This window comes from Canis aureus, chromosome X (genome assembly GCF_053574225.1).
Source record: "Canis aureus isolate CA01 chromosome X, VMU_Caureus_v.1.0, whole genome shotgun sequence".
Classification (NCBI taxonomy): Eukaryota; Metazoa; Chordata; class Mammalia; order Carnivora; family Canidae; genus Canis; species Canis aureus.
The window spans coordinates 59,090,445-59,115,895 of NC_135649.1; the positions used below are offsets into that span (position 1 = coordinate 59,090,445).

A 25,451-nucleotide genomic window follows, 5' to 3' on the forward strand; every position below is an offset into this window, starting at 1 on the left:
GAGCTGAATCCAGAGCTCCAGAGCTAGCCGCCACCACTGGGGTTGTTCCACCTGGGGCCTCACAGGATAAACAACCCCCACTGAGCCCTGATCCAGACAGGGAGCCAAGCAGCTCCCCCAAGTGCTAACACCTGAAAAACAGCACAACAGGCCCCTCCCCCAGAAGACCAGCTAGACGGACAAGTTGAGGGGAAGTCAAGGGACTTAAAGAATACAGAATCAGAAGATACTCCCCATGTGTTTTGTTTTCTTTTGTTTGCTTTTTGATTTCTGTTTGCTTCCCCCACCCTATTTTCCTTTCTCTTTTTCTTCTCTCTTTTTTCTTTTTTTCTTCCTTTTTTCTTTTTTCTTTTTCTCTTTTCTTTCCTTCTTTCTCTCCTCTCTTTTTCTCCTTTTCCCAATACAACTTGATTATGGCCACTATGCACTGAGAAAAATGACTAGAGGGAAAACCTCACCTCAAAAGAAAGAATCAGAAAAAGTCCTCTCTCCCACAGAGTTACAAAATCTGGATTACAATTCAATGTCAGAAAGCCAATTCAGAAGCACTATTATAAAGCTACTGGTGGCTCTAGAAAAAAGCATAAAGGACTCAAGAGACTTCATGACTGCAGAATTTAGATCTAATCAGGCAGAAATTATAAATAAATTGAATGAGATGCAATCCAAACTAGAAGTCCTAACAACGAGGGTTAATGAGGTGGAAGAACAAGTGAGTGACATAGAAGACAAGTTGATGGCAAAGAGGGAAACTGAGGAAAAGAGACAAACAATTAAAAGACCATGAGGATAGATTAAGGGAAATAAACGACAACCTGAGGAAGAAAAACATACGTTTAATTGGGGTTCCCGAGGGCGCCGAAAGGGACAGAGGGCCAGAATATGTATTTGAACAAATCATAGCTGAAAACTTTCCTAATCTGGGAAGGGAAACAGGCATTCAGATCCAGGAAATAGAGAGATCCCCCCCTAAAATCAATAAAAACCGTTCAACACCTCGACATCTAATAGTGAAGCTTGCAAATTCCAAAGATAAAGAGAAGATCCTTAAAGCAGCAAGAGACAAGAAATCCCTGAATTTTATGGGGAGGAGTATTAGGGTAACAACAGACCTCTCCACAGAGACCTGGCAGGCCAGACAGGGCTGGCAGGATATATTCAGGGACCTAAATGAGAAGAACATGCAACCAAGAATACTTTATCCAGCAAGGCTCTCATTCAGAATGGAAGGAGAGATAAAGAGCTTCCAAGACAGGCAGCAACTAAAAGAATATGTGACCTCCAAACCAGGTCTGCAAGAAATTTTAAGGGGGACTCTTAAAATTCCCCTTTAAGAAGAAGTCCAATGGAAAAATCAACAAAAACAGGGACTGAATAGATATCATGATGACACTAAACTAATATCTTTCAATAGTAACTCTGAGCGTGAATGGGCTTAATGACCCCATCAAAAGGTGCAGGGTGTCAGACTGGATAAAAAAGCAGGAGCCATCTATTTGCTGTCTACAAGAGACTCATTTTAGACAGAAGGACACCTACAGCCTGAAAATAAAAGGTTGGAGAACCATTTACCATTCAAATGGTCCTCAAAAGAAAGCAGGGGTAGCCATCCTTATGTCAGATAAACTAAAATTTACCCCGAAGACTGTAGTGAGAGATGAAGAGGGACACTATATCATACTTCAAGGACCTATCCAACAAGAGGACTTAACAATCCTCAATATATATGCCCCAAATGTGGGAGCTGCCAAATATATCAATCAATTAATAACCAAAGTTAAGGCATACTTAGATAATAATACACTTATACTTGGTGACTTCAATCTAGCGCTTTCTACACTCGATGGGTCTTCTAAACACAGCATCTCCAAAGAAACGAGAGTTTTAAATGATACACTGGACCAGATGGATTTCACAGATATCTACAGAACTTTACATCCAAACTCAACGGAATACACATTGTTCTTAAGTGCACATGGTATTTTCTCCAGAATAGACCACATACTGGGTCACAAATTGGGTCTGAACCGATACCAAAAGATTGGGATCATCCCCAGCATATTCTCAGACCATAATGTCTTGAAATAGAAAACCTGAACAGGCCAATAACCAGGGAGGAAATTGAAGCAGTCATCAAAAACCTCCCAAGACGCAAAAGTCCAGGGCCAGATGGCCTCCCAGGGGAATTCTATCAAACGTTTAAAGAAGAAACCAGGGATCCCTGGGTGGCGCAGCGGTTTGGCGCCTGCCTTTGGCCCAGGGCGCGATCCTGGAGACCCGGGATCGAATCCCATGTCGGGCTCCCGGTGCATGGAGCCTGCTTCTCCCTCTGCCTGTGTCTCTGCCTCTCTCTCTCTCTCTGTCTCTCTCTCTCTCTCTGTGACTATCATAAAAAAATTTATAAAACAATAATAATAAAAAAATAAAAAATAAAACCATAGCTGGGGGGCATCACAATGGCAGATTTCAGGTTGTACTACAAAGCTGTGGTCATCAAGACAGTGTGGTACTGGCACAAAAACAGACACATAGATCAATAGAACAGAATACAGAACCCAGAAGTGGACCCTCAACTTTATGGTCAACTAATATTCGATTTAGGAGGAAAGACTATACACTGGAAGAAAGACAGTCTCTTCAATAAATGGTACTGTGAAAATTGGACATCCACATGCAGAAGAATGAAACTACACCACTCTCTTTCACCATACACAAAGATAAACTCAAAATGCGTGAAAGATCTAAATGTAAGACAAGATTCCATCAAAATCCTAGAGGAGAACACAGACAACACCCTTTTTGAACTTGGCCACAGTAACTTCTTGCAAGATACATCCATGAAGGCAAAAGAAACAAAAGCAAAAATGAACTATTGGGACTTCATCAAGATAAGAAGCTTTTGCACAGCAAAGCATACAGTCAACAAAACTAAAAGACAACCTACAGAATGGGAGAAGATATTTGCAAATGACCTATCAGATAAAGGGCTAGTTTCCAAGATCTATAAAGAGCTTCTTAAACTCAACACCAAAGAAACAAACAATCCAACCATGAGTTGGGCAAAAGACATGAAGAGGAATCTCACAGAGGAAGACATAGACATGGCCAACAGGTACATGAGAAAATGCTCTGCATCATTGCCATCAGGGAAATACAAATCAAAACCACAATGAGATACCACCTGACACCAGTGAGAATGGGGAAAGTTAACAAGGCAGGAAACCACAAATGTTGGAGAGGATGTGTAGAAAAGGGAACCCTCTTACACTTTTGGTGGGAATGTGAAATGGTGCAGCCACTCTGGAAAACTGTGTGGAGGTTCCTCAAACAGTTAAAAATAGATCTGCCTTACGATCCAGCAATTGCACTGTTGGGGATTTACCCCAAAGATGCAGATGCAATGAAACGCCGGGACACCTGCACCCCGATGTTTATAGCAGCAATGTCCACAATAGCCAACTGTGCAAGGAGCCTCAGTGTCCATCGAAAGATGAATGGATAAAGAAGATGTGGTTTATGTATACAATGGAATATTACTCAGCCATTAGAAATGACAAATACCCACCATTTGCTTCATTGTGGATGGAACTGGAGGGTATTATGCTGAGTGAAATAAGTCAGTCGGACAAGGACAAACATTATTTGTTCTCATTCATTTGGGGAATATAAATAATAGTGAAATGGAATATAAGGGAAGGGAGAAGAAGTGTGTGGGAAATATCAGAAAGGGAGACAGAACATAAAGACTCCTAACTCTGGGAAACGAACTAGGGGTGGTGGAAGGGGAGGAGGGTGGCGGGTGGGGGTGAATGGGTGACGGGCACTGAGGGGGGCACTTTATGGGATGAGCAGTGTGTGTTATTCTCTATGTTGTCAAATTGAACACCAATAAAAAATAAATTTATTATTAAAGAAAAAATAAATGTACCAGATTTCTGTATATTGATTTTGTAGCCTGTGAATTTAATGGATTCATTTATCAGTTCCAGTAGTTTTTTGGTGGGGTCTTTGGGTTTATACATAGAGTTTTGTGTCATCTGCAAATAGTGAAAATTTTATTTCTTCTTACCAATTAGGATGCCTTTTATTTCTTTCCATTGTTTGAATTCTGTGGCCAGGACTTCTAGTATTATGTTGAAAAAAAGTGAAAGTAGACATCCTTGTCTTGTTCCTAATCTTAGAGGAAATGCTTTCATTTTTTTACCATTGAGTATGATTTTAGCTGTGAGTTTTTCTTTTTATATATGGCCTTTATTGTGTTGTGATATGTTCTGTCAAACCTACTTTGTTAAAACTTTTTTTTTTTTATCGTGAAGGGATGTACTACCTTGTCAAACACTTTTTCTACATCTATTGAAATTATATGTTTTTATCCTTTCTTTTGTTGATGTAGATATGATGCATTGATTGATTTGCAACCATTGAACCACCCTTCATCCTGGGAATAAATCCCAATTGATCGTGGTGAATGATTTTTTATTCTTTTTTAATCTTTTTTTTTAAATTTATTTATTTATGATAGTCACAGAGAGAGAGAGAGAGGCAGAGACACAGGCAGAGGGAGAAGCAGGCTCCATGCACCGGGAGCCCGACGTGGGATTCGATCCCGGGTCTCCAGGATCGTGCCCTGGGCCAAAGGCAGGCGCCAAACCGCTTTGCCACCCAGGGATCCCGATATTTTAATGTATTATTGGATTTTGTTTGCTAATAATTTGTTGAAGGTTTTTCTTTTTTAAAAAGAAGATTTTATTTTTATATTCATGAGAGACACAGAGAGAGAGAGGGAAGCAGAGACATGGGCAGAGGGAGAAGCAGGGTCCATGCAGGGAGGCCAATGTGGGACTCAATCCTGGGACTCCAGGATCACGCCCTGAGCTAAAGGCAGACGCCTAACCACTGAGCCACCAAGGTGTCCTGTTGAGGGTTTTTCAACTATGTTCACCAGAGATATTGGCCTGTTGTTTTTTGTTTGTTTATTTGTGTTAGTGTCTTTATCTGATTTTGGTATCAGGGCAATACTGGCCTTGTAGAATGAACTTGGAATCTTTCTTTCTTCTTGTATTTTTGGAATAGTTTGAAGAGAATAGGTATTAACTTTTTTCAAAATGTTCAGTAGAATTCATCTCTAAAGACATCCTGTCCTGGACTTTCGTTTGTTTGGAATTTTTTGATTCCTGATTCAATTTCATTGCCAATACTCAGTTTATTCAAGTTTTCTATTTTTTTCCTGATTCATTTTTGGTAGATTATATGTTTCTAGGAATTTATCCATTTCTAGTAGGTTGTTTATATTTTGGCATAAAATATTTCATAGTATCCTCATAATCCTTTGCATTTCTATTGTGTTGATTATTTCTCCTCATTCATTTCTGATTTTACTTATTTGTGTCTTCTTTTTTTCCTGATGAATCTGGCTAAAACTTTATCAAATTTGTTAATATTAAAAAAAAACAGATCCTGCTCTCATTGATCTCTTCTATTGTATTTGTCAGTGTCTAGTGCACTTGAAAAGAATAGAGCAGAATCATTATTTTTTTTGCTTTTTCCTATTGGCTTTGGGCTTTGTTCTTTTTCTAGCTCTTTTATGTGTAAGTTTAGGTTAATTGATATTTTTGTTTCTTGAGTGGTGTTTGGTGCTATAAACTTCCCTCTTAGAATAGCTTTTGCTGAATTCCAAAGATTTTGAGCCATTTTGTTTACCTTTTCCTTTGTCTTCATGTATTTTAAAAATATTTTATTTATTTATTCATGAAAGACACAGAGAGAGAGGTGGAGACATAGGTGGAGGGAGAAGTAGGCTCCTACAGGGAACCTGATGCAGGACTCAATCTGAGGACCCCAGGATCATGACCTGAGCCAAAGGCAGACACTCAACCACTGAACCACCCAGGTGCCCCTGTCTCCATGTATTTTTTATTTCCTCTTTGATTTCTTGGTTGCCCCATTCATTTTTTAGTAGCATGTTATTATACTCAAGGTATTTGTATTCTTACAGAATTTTTTCTTGTGGCTGATTTCTGGTTTCCTACCATTCTGATTGAAAAAGATGCATGGTATGGTTAGAACCTTCTTGAATTTGTTGAGACTTGTTTTGTGGACTACCTTGGAGAATGTCTCATGTACACTTGAAAATAATACGTATTATGTTGTTTTGGATGGAATATTCTGTGTATATCTATTTGGTTCATTTGGTCTAATGTGTCATTCAAAGCACACTGTTTACTAATTGATTTTGTCTGGATAATATATCCATTGATCTAAGTGTGGTGTTAAAATCCTCTACTAATAATGTATTTCTGTAAATTTCTTCTTTTATGTCTGTTAATAAGTTGCCTTTTGTATTTGGATGCACCCTTGTTGGGTACATATTTACAGTTGTTTCATATTCTTATTGATTGCTACCTTTATGATTATATAATTTCCTTCTTTGTCTCTTGTTACAGTGTTTGTTTTAATGTCTATTTGGCCTGATATAAATGTTGCTATCTCACTTTTCTTTTCATTTCCATTCACATGATGTTTTTCCATCCCTTCATTTTCTATTTGCATATGTCTTTAGGTGTGAAATGAGTCTTTTTTAGGCAGCATATAGATGGTCCTTGCTTTTTGATCTTTTCAGTTGCCAAGTGTCTTTTAATTGGAGTATTTAGTCCATTTACATTTAAAGTAATTACTGATAGATGAATACTTATTGCCATTTTGTTACTTGTTTTACTGTTGCTTTTGTAGTTTTTTCTGTTCCTTTTTTTTTCCTTTTTCTCTTCCCTTGTGGTTTCATGGCCTTCTTTAGTGATAGGCTTGGACTAACTTTCTTCTTTTTTTATATCTGTTACAGGTTTTTGATTTGCAGTTGCCATTACATATTATATTATTGTATTGTGTATCCTATACATACAATGGTTTTATTATTTTGATTGTTGGTTAATTTTTTTAAATTTATTTTTTATTGGTGTTCAATTTACTAACATACAGAATAACCCCAGTGCCTGTCACCCATTCACTCCCACCCCCCGCCCTCCTCTCCTTCTACCACCCCTAGTTCCTTTCCCAGAGTTAGCAGTCTTTACGTTCTGTCTCCCTTTCTGATATTTCCCACACATTTCTTCTCCCTTCCCTTCTATTCCCTTTCACTATTATTTATATTCCCCAAATGAATGAGAACATATAATGTTTGTCCTTCTCCGACTGACTTACTTCACTCAGCATAATACCCTCCAGTTCCATCCACGTTGAAGCAAATGGTGGGTATTTGTCATTTCTAATAGCTGAGTAATATTCCATTGTATACATAAACCACATCTTCTTTATCCATTCATCTTTCGTTGGACACCGAGGCTCCTTCCACAGTTTGGCTATCGTGGCCATTGGTGCTATAAACATCGGGGTGCAGGTGTCCCGGCATTTCATTGCATTTGTATCTTTGGGGTAAATCCCCAACAGTGCAATTGCTGGGTCGTAGGGCAGGTCTATTTTTAACTGTTTGAGGAACCTCCACACAGTTTTCCAGAGTGGCTGCACCATTTCACATTCCCACCAACAGTGTATGAGGGTTCCCTTTTCTCCGCATCCTCTCCAACATTTGTTGTTTCCTGCCTTGTTAATTTTCCCCATTCTCACTGGTGTCAGGTGGTATCTCATTGTGGTTTTGATTTGTATTTCCCTGATGGCAAGTGATGCAGAGCATTTTCTCATATGCATGTTGGCCATGTCTATGTCTTCCTCTGTGAGATTCCTCTTCATGTCTTTTGCTCATTTCAATATTGGATTGTTTGTTTCTTTGGTGTTGAGTTTAATAAGTTCTTTATAGATCTTTGAAACTAGCCCTTTATCTGATAGGTCATTTGCAAATATCTTGTCCCATTCTGTAGGTTGTCTTTGAGTTTTGTTGACTGTATGCTTTGCTGTGCAAAAGCTTCTTATCTTGATGAAGTCCCAATAGTTCATTTTTGCTTTTGTTTCTTTTGCCTTCGTGGATGTATCTTGCAAGAAGTTACTATGGCCGAGTTCAAAAAGGGTGTTGCCTGTGTTCTTCTCTAGGATTTTGATGGAATCTTGTCTCACATTTAGATCTTTCATCCATTTTGAGTTTATCTTTGTGTATGGTGAAAGAGAGTGGTCTAGTTTCATTCTTCTGCATGTGGATGTCCAATTTTCACAGCACCATTTATTGAAGAGACTTTCTTCCAATGGATAGTCTTTCTTCCTTTATCGAATATTAGTTGCCCATAAAGTTCAGGGTCCACTTCTGGATTCTCCATTCTGTTCCACTGATCTATGTGTCTGTTTTTGTGCCAGTACCACACTGTCTTGATGACCACAGCTTTGTAGTACAACCTGAAATCTGGCATTGTGATGCCCCCAGCTACGGTTTTATTTCTTAAACTGACCCTGGCTATTCGGGGTCTTTTCTGATTCCACACAAATCTTAAAATAATTTGTTCTAACTTTCTGAAGAAAGTCCATGGTATTTTGATAGGGATGCATTAAACGTGTAAACTGCCCTGGGTAACATTGACATCTTCACAATATTATTTCTGCCAATCCATGGGCATGGAATATTTTTCCATCTCTTTGTGTCTTCCTCAATTTCTTTAAGAAGTGTTCTATACTTTTTAGGGTAGAGATTCTTTACCTCTTTGGTTAGGTTTATTCCTAGGTATCTTATGCTTTTGGGTGCAATTGTAAATGGGATTGACTCCTTCATTTCTCTTTCTTCAGGGTCATTGTTAGTGTATAGCAATGCACCTGACTTCTGGGCATTGATTTTGTATCCTGCCACGCTGTCAAATTGCTGTATGAGTTCTAGCAATCTTGGGGTGGAGGCTATTGGGTTTTCTATGTAGAGTATCATGTCATCAGTGAAGAGGGAGAGTTTGACTTCTTCTTTGCCAGTTTGAATGGCATTTATGTCTTTTTGTTGTCTGATTGCTGAGGCTAGGACTTCCAGTACTATGTTGAATAGCAGTGGTGAGAGTGGACATCCCTGTCTTGTTCCTGATCTTAGAGGAAAGGCTCCCATGCTTCCCCATTGAGAATGATATTTACTGTGGGCTTTTCATAGATGGCTTATAAGATGTTGAGGAATGTTCCCTCTATCCCTACGCTCTGAAGAGTTTTGATCAGAAATAGATGCTGTATTTTGTCAAATGCTTTCTCTGCATCTAAGGAGAGGATCATATGGTTCTTGGTTTTCTCTTGCTGATATGATGAATCACATTGATTGTTTTACGAGTGTTGAACCAGCCTTGTATCCCGGGAATAAATCCTACTTGGTCATGATGAATAATTTTCTTAATGTACTGTTGGATCTTATTGGCTAGTATCTTGTTGAGAATTTTTGCATCCATGTTCAACAGGGATATTGGTCTATAATTCACCTTTTTGATGGGGTCTTTGGTTTTGGAATTAAGGTGATGCAGGCCTCATAGAATGAATTCGGAAGTACTCCATCTCTTTCTATCTTTCCAAACAGCTTTAGTAGAATAGGTATGGTTTCTTCTTTAACATTTGATAGAATTCCCCTGGGAAGGCATCTGGCCCTGGACTTCTGTGTCTTGGGAGGTTTTTGATGATTGCTTCAATTTCCTCCCTGGTTATTGGCCTGTTCAGGTTTCCTGTTTCTTCCTATTCCAGTTTTGGTAGTTTGCGGCTTTCCAGGAATGCGTCCATTTCTTCTAGATTGCCTAATTTATTTGCATATAGCTGTTCATAACATGTTTTTAAAATCGTTTGTATTTCCTTGGTATTGGTAGTGATCTCTCCTTTCTCATTCATGATTTTATTAAATTGAGTCTTCTCTCTCTTACTTTTCATAAGGCTGGCTAATGGTTTATCTATCTCATTAATTCTTTCAAAGAACCAACTCCTGGTTTTGTTGATCTGTTCCACAGTTCTTCTGGTCTCGATTTCATTGAGTTTGGCTCGAATCTTTATTAAGTCTCTTCTTCTGCTGGGTGTAGGATCTATTTTCTGTTGTTTTTTTTTTTTTTTTTGTAGCTCCTTTCTTTTTTCTATAGATCCTTTATGTGTAAGGTTAGCTTTTGTATTTGAGTTCTTTCCAGTTTTTTTTTTCTTTCCAATTTTGAAACGATGCTTGTATTGCGATATATTTCCCCCTCGGGGCTGCTTTTGCTGCATCCCAAAGATTTTGAATGGTTGTATCTTCGTTCTCATTAGTTTCCATGAATCTTTTTAATTCTTCCTTAATTTCCTGATTGACCCTTTCATCTTCTAGCAGGATGGTCCTTAACCTCCACTTGTTTGAGGTCCTTCTAAACTTCTGGTTGTGATTTAGTTCTAATTTCAAGGCATTATGGTCTGAGAATATGCAGGGGGTGATCCCAATCTTTTGGTATCGGTTCAGACCCAATTTGTGACCCAGTATGTGGTCTATTTTGGAGTAAGTTCCATGTGCCCTTGAGAAGAATGTGTATTCAGTTGAGTTTGGATGTAAAGTTCTGTAGATATCTGTGAAATCCATCTGGTCCAGTGTATCATTTAAAGCTCTCGTTTCTTTGGAGATCTTGTGTTTAGAAGATCTATTGAGTGTAGATAGTGCTAGAGTGAAGTCACCAATTATAATTGTATTATTTTCTAAGTATGTCTTAAGTTTGGTTTTTAATTGATTGATATATTTGGCAGCTCCCACATTCGGGGCATATATATTGAGGATTGTTAAGTCTTCTTGTTTGATAGATCCTTGAAGTATGATATAGTCCCTCTTCCTCTCTTACTGCAGTCCTCAGGGTAAATTTTAGTTTATCTGATATAAGGATGGCTACCCCTGCTTTCTTTTGAGGACCATTTGAATGGTAAATGGTTCTCCAACCTTTTATTTTCAGGCTGTAGGTGTCCTTCTGTCTAAAATGAGTCTCTTGTAGACAGCAAATAGATGGCTCCTGCTTTTTTATCCAGTCTGACACCCTGTGCCTTTTGATGGGGTCATTAAGCCCGTTCATGCTCAGAGTTACTATTGAAAGATATGAGTTTAGTGTCATCCTATCTATTCAGTCCTTCTTTTTGTGGATTGTATTGGACTTCTTAAAGGAAAATTTAAGAGCCCCCCTTAAAATTTCTTGCAGAGCTAGTTTGGAGGTCACATATTCTTTCAGTTCATGCCTGTCTTGGAAGCTCTTTATCTCTCCTTCCATTTTGAATGAGAATCTTGCTGAATAAAGTATTCTTGGTTGCATGTTTTTCTCATTTAGGACCCTTAATATATCCTGCCAGCCCTTACTGGCCTGCCAGGTCTCTGTGGAGTTGTCTGCTGTTACTCTAATAATCTTCCTCATTAAAGTCAGGGATTTCTTTTCTCTTGCTGCTTTAAGGATCTTCTCTTTACTTTGGAATTTGCAAGCTTAACTATTAAATGTCGAGGTTTTGAACGGTTTTTATTGATTTTAAGGGGGATCTCTCTATTTCCTGGATCTGAATGCCTGTTTCCCTTCCCACATTCAGAAAATTTTCAGCTATGATTTGTTCAAATACATATTCTGGCCCTCTGTCCCTTTCGGTGCCCTCGGGAACCCCAATTAAATGTAGGTTTTTATTCCTCAGGCTGTCGTTTATTTCCTTTAATCTATCCTCATGGTCTTTTAATTGTTTGTCTCTTTTTTCCTCAGTTTCCCTCTTTGCCATCAACTTGTCTTCTATTTTACTCACTCATTCTTCCACCTCCTTAACCCTCGTCATTAGGACTTCTAGTTTGGATTGCATCTCCTTCAATTGATTTTTAATTTCTGCCTGATTAGATCTAAATTCTGCAGTTGTGAAGTCTCTTGAGTCCTTTATGCTTTTTTCTAGAGCCACCAGTAGCTTTATAATAGTGCTTCTGAATTGGCTTTCTGACATTGAATTGTAATCCAAATTTTGCAACTCTGTGGGAGAGAGGACTGTTTCTGATTCTTTCTTTTGAGGCAAGGTTTTCCTTCTAGTCATTTTTCTCAGTGCAGAGTTGCCATAAATAAGTTGTATTGGAAAAAGGAAAAAGAGAGGAGAGAAAGAAGGAAAGAAAAGAGAAAAAGAAAAAAGGAAGAAAAAAATAAAAAAGAGAAAGAAAAAATGGGTGGGGGAAGCAAACAGAAATCAAAAAGAAAAAAAAAAACAGGGGGGAATATCTTCTGATTCTGTATACTTTAAGTCCCTTGACTTCCCCTGGAACTTTTCCGTCTAGCTGTTCTCCTGGGGGAGGGGCCTGCTGTGCTGATTTTCAGGTGTTAGCACTTGGGGGAGCTTCTCTGCCCCCTGCCTGGAGCAGGGCTCAGTGGGGGTTGTTTATCCTGTGAGGCCCCAGGAGGAACAACCACAGTGGCGGCGGCCAACTGTGGAGCCATGGATTCAGCTCCTGCAGTAACTACAGAGCACTCTGCATGGGTCTGGATGCTCCGGGGGCTGGGGCCGCTGATTTGCTCAGCAGGAGCGTCCTTCCTGTCCTGGGTCTTCCTGGCCTCTGCCTGTCCCAGGGGGAGGTCGGATCCTGGGCTGTGTCCCCGCAGTCCTGTCCTCCGGCTGGCGCCCTTGTAATTGCAGTCTCGGGGCCGCTCAGCCCCCTCCGCACTGCGCCTCTTCCTCTGCCGGCGCGGCCTCCGAGCTGCTCCCAGAGCTGCGCAGCCCCATCTTCAGGGAGCAGGTGCCGAGCCCCTCCGAGTGGCTCCTGGGTCAATGCGTGCACGCGCTGCAGCCCCTTAGAGAGCTCGGTGTACTCTCCCCGGGGCACAGGTGTCTGTTAGTGTCCCAGGGAGCCTGAGGGCATCCCCGCCCTCCTGGGGTCTTGCTATAACTCCCTGTGAGCCCCTTTCTGTCCAGGAAGATTGGTGAAGCTCCTGCTTCTTCCGGACGGTGCTTTCCTGTCCTGGGGGCACTCGCCCAGGCCTTAGCCCGGCTCCTCCGGGGGCCCCTCCCCCTTGGATGGCTTTTGTTTCTTTATTTCTTGTTTCCCTGTCTTCCTACCTTGATAGAAGCATAAACTCTTCTCACTGTAGCCTTCCAGCTGTTCTCTCTTTAAATCTCAGGACAAATTTGTAGATTTTCAGGATGATTTGAAGGTTATCTAGGTAATTTGATGGGGACAGGTGACTTGGGGACCCTACTCTTCCGCCATCTTGCCCCTCCTCCCAACTGTCTTGGTTATTGGGAGGAGGAATTAAAATGGTGGATGAGTTAAGATGACAGAGGAGTAGGAGGCCCTATATTTGCTCTTCCTTCAAATTCAGCTATCTATTTATAAAATCAACTGAACCCTTGAGAAATCAATTGCACATCTGAGGAAATAAATGCTATAATTCTACAAGTGTAAAAGCAATCACTTTTTGGAAAATAGGAGGTGCAGAGACTTGAATCCAGCATGATTTATCGGAAGCTATGGCACAGGGGTGGGAGCCTGCTTAAAGAGGCTACCACAAAGTATTATAAGGAGTTGAGTGCAAAATCTGAACTTTTAGAAGTCTGCTACAGTGGGGGGCATGTCTGGCTTAAATGCACTTAGGTGGCAAAATGGGGCAGAATCGCAGGTTTGACAGTGTGGTCTCAGGATCTCTGGGGCCACAAGAACAATGGATGGTGCCTTCGGGTGGCAGAGTTCCCTGGCATAAGAGCAATGAAGCCCGCTAAAAACAGTGAGTCTAGGTGCCAGCTTTCTGCTCCATGTTGCTATAAACTGCAAACTGTTGCATTATCAAGTGACCACTTTCCTGGGAGGAGTTCAGCAAAAGGCAGAATTGTGGCAAGACTCCACTCCCCCCACTGAAGGAGAAGCAGCATTGGTCCATACCATAGGAATTCCTAAAATTTGGAGTTTTAAAACTCAATAGCATGCCTGAGTTAAAACACTCCATCACAGGCCGGGTGAACACAGAATTTTGATTGAACCCTGGGAGACAGGAGTGATTGACTGCTTTTCTGTGAGGGCTCATGAACAATGGGGTGGCACAAACTTTCAGCTCCGGTGCTAGAGATAGCAGGGCACTACCAGAGTCATCTAGCCTGTGGGTGCTGAAAGCTTTCAGGTAGCAAACCAGCACCACATGGTTGAATCTGGAACCACTTACACTGAGCCCTGCTTCTGTGCAAGAGACACTTATTTGCTATAGAGGAAGTGCAACTGAGAATCAGTGCAATTGGCCCTTCCTGAGGAAGAGCAGCAGGAATAACTGTCTACCACCAAGTTTACTGATCATAGAAGATGGAAAAGCTTTAGCTCTTGAGGAAAACAGTACATAGCATTCTTTTTCAAAATTATTTTTTAGTCTCTCAGTACAATTTTTTCAGTTATTTTATTATTTTTAATTTTTAAATTTTAATTTATATGTAATATGTTTTTTAATTTTTGTTTAATTTCATTGTATTATATATTATATATTATATATTATATATACATGTATATATGTATATGTATATATGTATATGTATAGACATGTATATACATATGTATATGTATATGTATATATACATAAAATTTCTCTTTCTTTCTTTCTTTCTTTCTTTCTTTCTTTCTTTCTTTCATGTTGAGATATAGTTTCTTTTAACAAGCAACCAAAATATACCCAGGATCTAGTTTTTTCTTTGTTATTTGTTTTGGTTTGGTTTTGGTTTTAGCTTTGGTTTATTCTGTTGTCATTCTTGTTATTATTATTTTTTCTCCTTTTATCTTTTCTGGGCAAAATGATGAAATGGAGAAATTCACCACAAAAGAAAGAACAGGAGGTAGTACCGCAGGGATTTAATCAATATGGACATGAGTAAGATATCTGTACTAGAATTTAAAACAATGATTATGAAGATACTAGCTGGGGATGAAAAAAGCATATAAACGACACTAGAGAATCTCTCACTATAGAAATAAAGGAACTAAAATCTGGTGAGGCTGAAATTTAAAAAATGCTATTATCAAGATACAGTCCCAAGTGGTGTTTATAAAAATGAGGATGAATTAAGCAGAGGAGAGAATCAGTGATATAGAAGATAAAATGACAGAAAATAAGGAACTGAAAAGAAGAGAGATAGTATTAAATCATGAAGGGAGACATAGAGAACTCAGCAATTACATGAAGTGAAATAATATCTGTCTAATAGGGGTCCCAGAAGATGAGGCGGATAAAGGGGGAGAAAGTTTATTTGAACTAGTTCTACCTGAGAAACTCCCCAATCCGGGTAAAGAAGCAGGCAATCAAGCCCAGGAGGCACAGAAAACCCTCTTCAAAATCAATAAAAATAGGTCAACACCTTGACATATAATAGTGAAACTTGCAAATTTTAAAGATAAAGAAAAAATCCTAAAAGCAGCTTGGGAAAAGAAGTTCTTAACTTATAAGAGTAGACACACAAGGCTGGCAGCAGACCTGTCCACATAGACCTGGAAGGCTAGAAAATTCTGGCATGACATATTCAACATGCTGAATGGGAAAAATACACAGCCAGGAATGTTTTATCCACAAGGCTGTCATTCAGAATAGAAGGAGAGATAAAGAGTTTCCAGGGCAAACAAAAACTAAGGGAATTTGTGAACCAGCCCTGCGAGAAATATTAAAGAAGATCCTCTGAACAAAGAGAGAACCCAAAGTAACATACACCAGAAAGGAACAGAGACAATCTACAGGAATGGCAACTTTATAGATAATACAATGGCACTGAATTCATATCTATTAATAATTATTCTGAATGTAAATGAACAAAATGTTCCAATCAAAAGACATAGAGTAGGGACACCTGGGTGGCTCAGCAGTTTAGTGCCTGCCTTTGGCTCAGGCGCGTGATCCTGGAGTCCCGGGATTGAGTCCCACATCAAGCTCCCTGCATGGAGCCTGCTTCTCCCTATGCGTATGTCTCTGACTTTCTCTCTCCCTCCCCCCTCCGTGTGTGTGTTTGTGTTGTGTGAGTGTGTGTCTCTCATGAATAAATAAATAAAACCTTAAAAAAAAAAGACATAGGGTGTCAGAATGGATAAAAAACAAGCCAAACTGATATGCTGCTTAAAAAGACTCATTTTAGAACCAAAACACCTCCAGAGAGAAAGTGAGGGGGTCGAGAACCATTTATCATGCTAAAGGACATCAAAAGGAAACTGGAGTAGCCATCATTATATTAGACAAATTAGATTTTAAACCAAAGAATGTAATAAATGATGAAGAAGGACACTATATTGTAATAAAAAAGTCAGTCCACCAAGAAGATCTAACAATTATAAATATTTATGGTTTTAACTTTGGAACAGCCAAATATAGAAACCAATTAATACCAAAAATAAAGAAACTCATTGATGATAATATAATAATAAGAGGGGACTTTAACACCCCACTCACAGCAATGGAAAGATCATCGAAGCAGAAGATCTACAAGGAAACAAGGACTTTGAATGACACACTGGACCAGATGGACTTCATAGATATATTCAGAGCATTTCATCCTAAAGCAGCAGAATATGCATCCTTTTTTGAGTGAACATAGTATATTCTCCAGAATAGATCACATACTGGGTCATAAAGCAGCTTTCAACCAGTACAAAAACATTGAGATCATATGAGGAATTTTTTTTCAGATCACAATGCTATAAAATATAAGGCAACCACAAGAAAAAGTTTGGAAGAAACACAAATACATGGAGGTTGAGGAACATCAAACTGAAGATTGAATGGGTCACCCAGGATATTAAATAACAATTTAAAAATACATGGAAGCAAATGAAAATGAAAGCATGGTAGTTCAGAACCTTTTGGACATAGGGATGAAAATCCTAAGAGGCAAGTATATAACAATACAGGCCTTCCTCAAGAAAGAATAGTCTCAAATACACAAACTGAACTTGCACTTAAAGGGGCTGGAAAAAGGACACTAAATAAAGCCTAAACTCACAGTAGAAGATAAATAATAAATATTGGAGCAGAAATTATGATATAGAAATAAAAAAATAGTAGAACAGATCAATGAAACTAGGAGCTTACCCCTTGAAAGAATTAATGAAATCGATAAAACCCTAGCCAGACATATCAAAAAGAAAAGGGAAAGAACCCAAATAAACAAAATCATGAATGAAAGAAGGGAGATCAAAACCAACACCAAAGAAATACAATTATATGAGAATATTCTAAGCAATTACATGCCAAAAAATTAGGCAATCTGGAACAAATGGATACATTCCTAGAAACATATAAAGTATCAAAACTGAAACAGGAAAAAATAGAAAGCCTGAACAGAACCTTAACCAGCAAAGAAACTGAATCAATAATCAAAAATCTCCAAACAAACAAGAGTCCATGGCCAGATGGTTTCCCAGGGGATATATACCAAGTATATAAAGAGGAATTAATACCTATTCTTTTGAAACTGTTTCAAAAAAAATTGAAATGAAAGGAAAAATTTTAAACGCATTCTATGAGTCCAGCATTACCTTAATTCCAAAACCAGAGAAGGAATTCCATCCACTATTAAGGAGAGTTACAGTCCAACATCCCTGATGAACATGGATGCAAAAATTCTCACCAAGATACTAGCTAATATGATCCAATAGTATATTTATTTATTTATTTATTTATTTTTTTGATCCAATAGTATATTTAAAGGATTGATCACATTTACAACTGCACCAAAAACCATAAGATACCTAGGAATAAACCTAACCAAAGAGGTAACGTATCTTTACTTTTAAAATTATAGAACACTTCTGAAAGAAATTGAGGAAGATGGAAGTGAATGGAAAAACATTCCATGCTAACAAGTTGGAAAAACAAATATTGTTAAAACAAATATTGTCTATGATACCCAAATCAATCTACATATTCAGTGCAATCCTTATAAAAGTACCATCAGCATTTTTCACAGAACCGGAACAAACAATCCTAAACTTTGTATGTAACCAGAAGAGACCCTGAATTGCCAATGTAATGTTGAAAAAAAAAAAGCTTGGAGGCATCATAATTCTAGACTTCAATTCTTATTAAAAAGCTGTAATGGTCAAGACAGTACAGTATTGGCACATAAACCAACAAATTGATCAGTGGAATGCAATAGAGAACCCAGAGAGGGACCCTCAATTCTATAGTCAACTAATCTTTGACAAAGCAGGAAAGAATATTCAATGAAAAAAAGAGATTGTCTCCTCAATAAATGGTGTTGTGAAAATTGCACAACCACATGCAGAAGAATGTAACTGTACCACTTTCCTATACCATACACAAAACTTAAAAAATGGATGAAAGATGAGATAGATAAAAATGATAAATAAGAGACAGGAATCCATTAAAGTCCTAGAGAAGAATTCTAGTGATCCCAGTGAGGCAGTGGTAGAACCATGTCCCCAGGCATGGGAGCACCGCTCAGGCTCAGGGTGGGGAGGCTGTGGGTTGTATCCCCCCAGGTCAGGAGCCCCAGGCTGCCACCACTGTGACTATTCAGATCTCTTTTGTCCTTGGCCTACTCAGATTAGACTTCAGAGAGCCATCTCATGCTATCAGTTTTGTTTGGTAGTTTATCTAAAAAAATATTTCTGATTTTAAAAAATCTGACTGCAAGAAGCAACCTCTTTGATCTCAATTGTAGCAACTTCTTGCTACATACATCTCCAAAGGCAAGGGGAACAAAAGCAAACATGAACTATTGGGACTTCATCAGGATAAAAAGCTTTTGCACAGCAAGGGAAACAGTCAAAAAATAGGACAGATAAAAAGAGAAAGTGAGTTTGGGATGGGGGACTTGATGGGGTGGTACCTTGAGATATCAGGAAACAGTAAGATCAAGAACATGTTATGTGGAGATATTAAGTTTGGACCAGAGGTGTGTCACTTCTTCCATTGTGATAGAAGGGGAGGAGGAGAAACTGAGTAAGATTGTAGGTAGCATGTAAGATTATAGGTAGCATGGCAGAAAATTTAAGGGATCCTCATATAATGTGTTTGAATTTCACCACAGAGAAAGTGAGTCTTTCTGGAGACACTATAGATCAATGAGCAGTTACTGTTTAATGGATACACACTGTCTGTTTGGGGGGATGAAAAATTCTGGGAATGGTGATGAGATTAAAAACATTGTAAATGTACTTAATGCCACTTAATTGTACACTTGAAGATATAAAATGGTTTTTAAAAAATGAATAAAAAGAGACAATAGAGCAGAGAGGTAGTGGTAGGAGAGTAGAGAATGTTTGAAATGCCTGTTAAAAGTGAGGGAGATAGGAGAATGACTGGGTGGCATTGAAAGAAAGTAGAGATTAGAGAGCAAGAATTTGAATTAGACCAATTTATAATTTTCTATAACAGCATTCAGGAGTTCAATGTAGTACAGCCAAAGAGGTGGACATTTTGATTGATATATCTTTGGAATTTATCATGTGGATGCTACATAAGGACAATGAATAAGAAAGGTGATGGAATTGGCAAGAGAATAATTGAAGTGATCGAAAATGAAATCTAGGCTGGATTGAACAGTTAAGACAGGGATAGTATCTTGACTATTCTACTTTTCCCCTCATTGTATTTTCAGAGGAGTTATAGTTCAAGAAAGCAAGCAGGCAGTGGAATTATGTAGTTTCTGGATTCTTAATATATGTCAAAACATTAGTAACCTTTATTGAAAGCATAGTCCTTATCATTGGGCAAAGACAAATTGTGTCTTGAAAGGAAATAAGTGTTATACCTAAAATACTAAATCTTTGAAACTAAGATTTTAATGGAAAAGGCTTGGCAAATAAAAGTGGTCAATATGCAACAATCTTGGATAGCAGGCTAAGTAATATAGCAAAAGCATGATATTTAGACTTAGATTCTGGAGACACAAGGCAAAGTGCTGATGGTAGTTTCACATGTTTCCCCAGCTCTGGCTTGGACCAGTATGTCCAGTTGACATAATAACATAAGAGCAGTGGTAAGAGAAGAATTTGATAGGACTTGGTGGAAGATATAATAAAATAGGTCAAAGAAAGTGATGATTCATAGATGGAAGAATGGAACAAGTGAGGGAGAGAGAGAGAAAGAGGAAGAATGGGTGAAAGATAGGAAAGAGATAGTTATGGGAAAAATATGAGTTTTGTTTTGGACTTGTAGAATCTGTAGAAATGATTGATAGTCGTATAAACATTTTCAGTAATAAGTTGGAGACTAGATGTTGCCTGAAATCTCAATTTAGCTGTCATCAACACAGATGTGATAGAAGCCCTGAAAATAAATAAAATTTCCAAGATAAAAAATGAAAAAGAAACCAGGAGCATTAAAAAATAAGTCCACAGAAAGATCTAGACAATAGAATAGCCACTGGAGTAAATAAAGATTGAATATATGAAGGAAAGGCAAAGAATTACTGGGTGTTATACTATACGTTGGCAAATTGAAGTCCAATTAAAAATATGCAAAAAAAAAAAAAAAAGAACCAAGATAGATACTGTTATGGAGGAAAGAGAAGAAAGAATCTCAATATGGAAATGATGAACCACAATGTCCTGTGAAGACAGAGCATGGATTTCCTAAAAAGTGAACTCTGAGAAAGCAGTTGTCCTAGTGAAGTGGAGCATAAGTAAAAATTGAAGATATATATATATATATATATATATATATATATATATATATATATATGGAAGAGGTTACTTAGAAAAAGGAAAACGCTTATGTGGAACATTTGAAGTGTTTGAGAATGAATGGAGGGAAAAGATGTCGTAGTTAGAGGGAGCAGTACGATTATATAATAGTTGTTTTCCAGGTTGGGTTTACCTATGCTTCCAGAAATTTGTTAAATAATAAAATATTTGATTATTATTACATGCATGTTCTGGTTATAAAAACTAGCTATTCACTAAATCCATTAAGCCATCAACCAATGTACAAAGCCAATAAATCTTTGTGCATTGATACTAGAATATTAATGCTACAGATCTGTATGTTCATTTTTTATCATTTACAATATACCCTGATAATGTTTTTCCTAAATTGTATTTTTAGAACAGATTCACAAGAGTTTATGGCAGTACAAATGATTATATTATAAACACACAGGCTAAGTTTGGGAATTTGGAATACTAATGATATTTAATGCTTAGAAATGATAGTTCCAACTCTTAATTCATAGAATTCCTTTTTTCTGGCCCTAGTTTCTGACCCCAAGAAAGAAAAAGTCTGCATCAATTTTTATAAACATAGTTTATTAATAAATAGTTCAGTTCTGTAAGTATATTTTGGAACTAAATAGAAAAGCTGTATTATTGTTTTGCTGTTTAGTCAGAGTAGGATAATGGGGAAAGTAATGAGTAGCCACTTTGTTGGAAATTAGCTTTTGTTAGTTTGTCTCATTCTTCATTATGTTTTTCCTTCACTAGAGTGATGGGTAGTTGAAAACACAGCCCTTGGGCTCAGATTTCAATTCCAATGTGAGCTTTGCTACTAATTAGTGGGGCACTTAACTTCTCTAAACCTGTTTTCTTACCTGCGATATGGGAATTATATTTAATTTGCAGAATTTGAGGTAATGAGGTAACTTAACGTAAAGCATTTGGCTCATTGCCTGCCCTCATTTTTTTCCCTTTCCTTTTACATTTTCTTCCTCAACCTAACTACTCTAGTCTATAAAATTGGGTGCTATTTTCATTGTTTTATTCACATCAGCTATATATAAAACTTTAAATTTAGTCCAGGTTCACTAAGAATCATGAATTTGATGGTCTCGGTAGTTGATTCTATCAGCTAATGTAAAGACTTTTTATTTATTTATTTATTTATTTATTTATTTATTTATTTATTTATATTGGAGTTCAATTTGCCAACATATAGCATAACACCCAGTGCTCATCCCATCAAGTGCCCCGCCAGTGCCCGTCACCCAGTCACCCCCACCCCCAACCCACATCCCTTTCCACCACCCCTTGTTCCTTTCCCAGAGTTAGGAGTCTCTCATGTTCTGTCACCCTCTCTGATATTTCCCGCTCATTTTCTCTCCTTTCCCCTTTATTCCCTTTCACTATTTTTTATATTCCCAAAATGAAAGAGAACATATAATATTTGTCCATCTCTGAATGACTTATTTCACTCAGCATAATACCCTCCAGTTCCATCCACGTTGAAGCAAATGGTGGGTATTTGTCATGTCTAATGGCTGAGTAATATTCCATTGTATACATAGACCACATCTTCTTTATCCATTCATCTTTCGACGGGCACCGAGGCTCCTTCCACAGTTTGGCTATTGTGGACATTGCTGCTAGAAACATCGGGGTGCAGGTGTCCCAGCATTTCACTGCATCTGTATCTTTGGGGTAAATACCCAGCAGTGCAATTGCTGGGTCGTAGGGAAGATCTATTTTTAACTCTTTGAGGAACTTCCACACAGTTTTCCGGAGTGGCTGCACCAGTTCACATTCCCACCAACAGTGCAAGAGGGTTCCTCCTTTCTCCACATCCTCTCCAACATTTGTTGTTTCCTGCTTGTTAATTTTCCCCATTCTCACTGGTGTCAGGTGGTATCTCATTGTGGTTTTGATTTGTATTTCCCTGATGGCAAGTGATGCAGAGCATTTTCTCATGTGCTTGTTGGCCATGTCTATGTCTTCCTCTGTGAGATTTCTCTTCATGTCTTTTGCCCATTTCATGTTTGGATTGTTTGTTTCTTTGCTGTTGAGTTTAATAAGTTCTTTATAGATCTTGGATACTAGTCCTTTATCTGATACATCATTTGCAAATATCTTGTCCCATTCTGTAGGTTGTGTTTTAGTTTTGTTGACTGTTTCTTTTGCTGTGCAGAAGCTTCTTATCTTGATGAAGTCCCAAGAGTTCATTTTTGCTTTTGTTTTTCTTGCCTTCATGGATGTATCTTGCAAGAAGTTACTGTGTCCAAGTTCAAAAAGGATGTTGCCTGTGTTCTCCTCTAGGATTTTGTTTTTTTTTTTTAAAGATTTTTATTTATTTATTCATAGAGATGCAGAGAGAGAGAGAGGCAGAGACACAGCCAGAGGGAGAAGCAGGTTTCATGCAGGGAGCCTGACGTGGGAACAGATCCACGGTCTCCAGGATCACGCCCTGGGCTGCAGGCGGCGCTAAACCTTTGTGCCACCAGGGCTGCCCTCCTCTAGGATATTGATGGAATCTTGTCTCACATTAAGATCTTTCATCCAAAAAAAAAAAAAAAACAAAAGATCTTTCATCCATTTTGAGTTTATCTTTGAGTATGGTGTAAGAAAATGGTCTAGTTTCATTCTTCTGCATGTGGCTATCCAATTTTCCCAGCACCATTTACTGAAGAGACTGTCTTTTGTCCAGTGCTGCTTTCCTCCTTTGTCGAATATTAGTTGACCATAAAGTTGAGGGTCCACTTCTGGGTTCTCTATTCTGTTCCATTGATCTCTGTGTCTGTTTTACTGCCAGTACTACAGTGTCGTGATGACCACAGCTTTGTAGTACAACCTGAAATCTGGCATTTGATGCCCCCAGCTATGGTTTTCTTTTTTTTAATATTCCTCAGGCTATACGGGGTCTTTTCTGATTCCACGCAAATATTAAGATGATTTGTTCCAATTCTCTGAAGAAAGCCCATGGTATTTTGATAGGGATTGCATTAAATGTGTAAATTGCCCTAGGTAGCATTGACATTTTTACAATATTAATTCTTCCAATCCATGAGCATGGAATATTTTTCCATTTCTTTGTGTCTTCCTCAATTTTTTCAGAAGTGTTCTATAGTTTTTAGGGTATAAATCCTTTATTTCTTTGGTTAGGTTTATTCCTAGGTATCTTATGCTTTTGGGTGCAATTGTCAATGGGATTGTCTCCTTAATTTCTCTTTCTTCAGGGTCATTGTTAGTGTTTAGAAATGCCACTGACTTCTGGGCATTGACTTTGTATCCTGCTACACTGCCAAATTGCTGTATGAGTTCTAACAATCTTGGGGTGGAGGCTTTTGGGTTTTCTACGTAGAGTAACATGTCATCGGTGATGAGGGAGAGTTTGACTTCTTCTTTGCCAATCTGAATGCCTTTTTTGTCTTTTTGTTGTCTGATTGCTGAGGCTAGGACTTCTAGTACTATGTTGAATAGCAGTGGTGAGAGTGGACATCCCTGTCTTGTTCCTGATCTTAGGGGAAAGGCTCCCAGTGTTTCCCCATTGTGAATGATATTTGCTGTGGGCTTTTCATAGATGGCTTTTAAGATGCTGAGGAATTTTATAATTGTGCTTCTGAATTGGTTTTCTGACATTCAATTGTAATCCAAATTTTGTAACTCTGTGGGAGAGAGGACTGTTTCTGATTCTTTCTTTTGTGGTGAGTTTTTCCTTCTAGTCATTTAGCTCAGGGCAGATAGGCCAAAAACAAGTTGTACTGGAAAGAGGAGAAAAAGAAAAAATAAAAGAAAGAAAGTGTGTGTGGGGGGGGACAAACAGAAAACAAAAAACAAGGTGTAGTATCCTCTGATTCTATATACTTTAAATCCCTCAACTTCCCCTGGAACTTTTCAGTGCTGCTGGTCAATAACTTGCTTTTCTCCTGTCCTTCTAGCTGATCTTCTGGGGGAGGGGCCTGCTGTGCTGATTCTCTGGTGTGTGCACCTAGGGGAGCTTCCCAGCCCCCTGCCAGGTGCACGGCTCAGTAGGAGCTGTTTATCCTGTGAGGCCCCTGCTCAGTCCCAGGTACAAGGTGACACCTGGAGGAGGAACAGCAGTGGTGGCCGCCAGCTCTCCAGCTCTGGAGTCATCCTCAGTAACTACCGCAGCTCCCAGTCCACAGGGGCCTGGATGCTCCGGGGGTGGGGGGTGCCGATCTGCACGGCTCAGGGTGGCAGGCAGCAGGAGTGTCCTTGCTGTTCTGTGTCTTCCTGGCCTCTGCCTGTCCTGGGGGGAGCGCCGGATCTTGGCTGTGTCCCCAATGCCCTGAGCTCCGGGGCCTGCACCAGTGAAATTGCGCTCCCGGGGCCGCGCAGCCCCCTCTGCATGGAGCCGCCGCCTGAGCCACTGGAGCTGCTCCCAGGCTCTGCCAGCCTGTGCTCCAGCTCTTTAGGGAGCTCGGACCGCATTGTGTGGTGAGCTCTCCCCTGGGGTGTAGTTCCTATTAGTGCCTCTGGGAGCCTGAGGGCATCCTTGCCCCTCTGGGGATCCTGCAGGAACTCCCTGTGAGTGCCTTTCCATCTGGGAAGATTGGTAAAGCTCCTGCTTCTCTGGGACTGGGCTTTCCTGTCCTGGGGGAGGTCGCTGCCTGGCCTTAGCCCTTCTCTTCACGGGGGCTCCTCCACCTTGGATGCTTTTTTGTTTCTTTCCTTCTTTATTTTTTTTTTTCGTTTTCCTACCTTGATAGAAGCGCAAACTCTTCTTAATGGAGCATTCCAGCTGTTCTCTCTTTAAATATCATCCCTTTCAAAATACCATGGACTTTCTTCAGAGAGTTAGAACAAATTATTTTAAGATTTGTGTGGAATCAGAAAAGACCCCGAATAGCCAAGGGAATTTTAAAAAGAAAACCATATCTGGGGGCATCACAACGCCAGATTTCAGGTTGTACTA

General features: G+C 39.0%; 1 protein-coding gene across 2 annotated transcripts in view; it reads left to right on the top strand.

Annotated features, from left to right (window-relative positions):
- HDX (highly divergent homeobox) overlaps positions 1-25,451 on the top strand; it is a 306,534-nt gene that overhangs the window by 277,674 nt on the left and 3,409 nt on the right. The gene's annotated exons all lie outside the window — the stretch shown is intronic.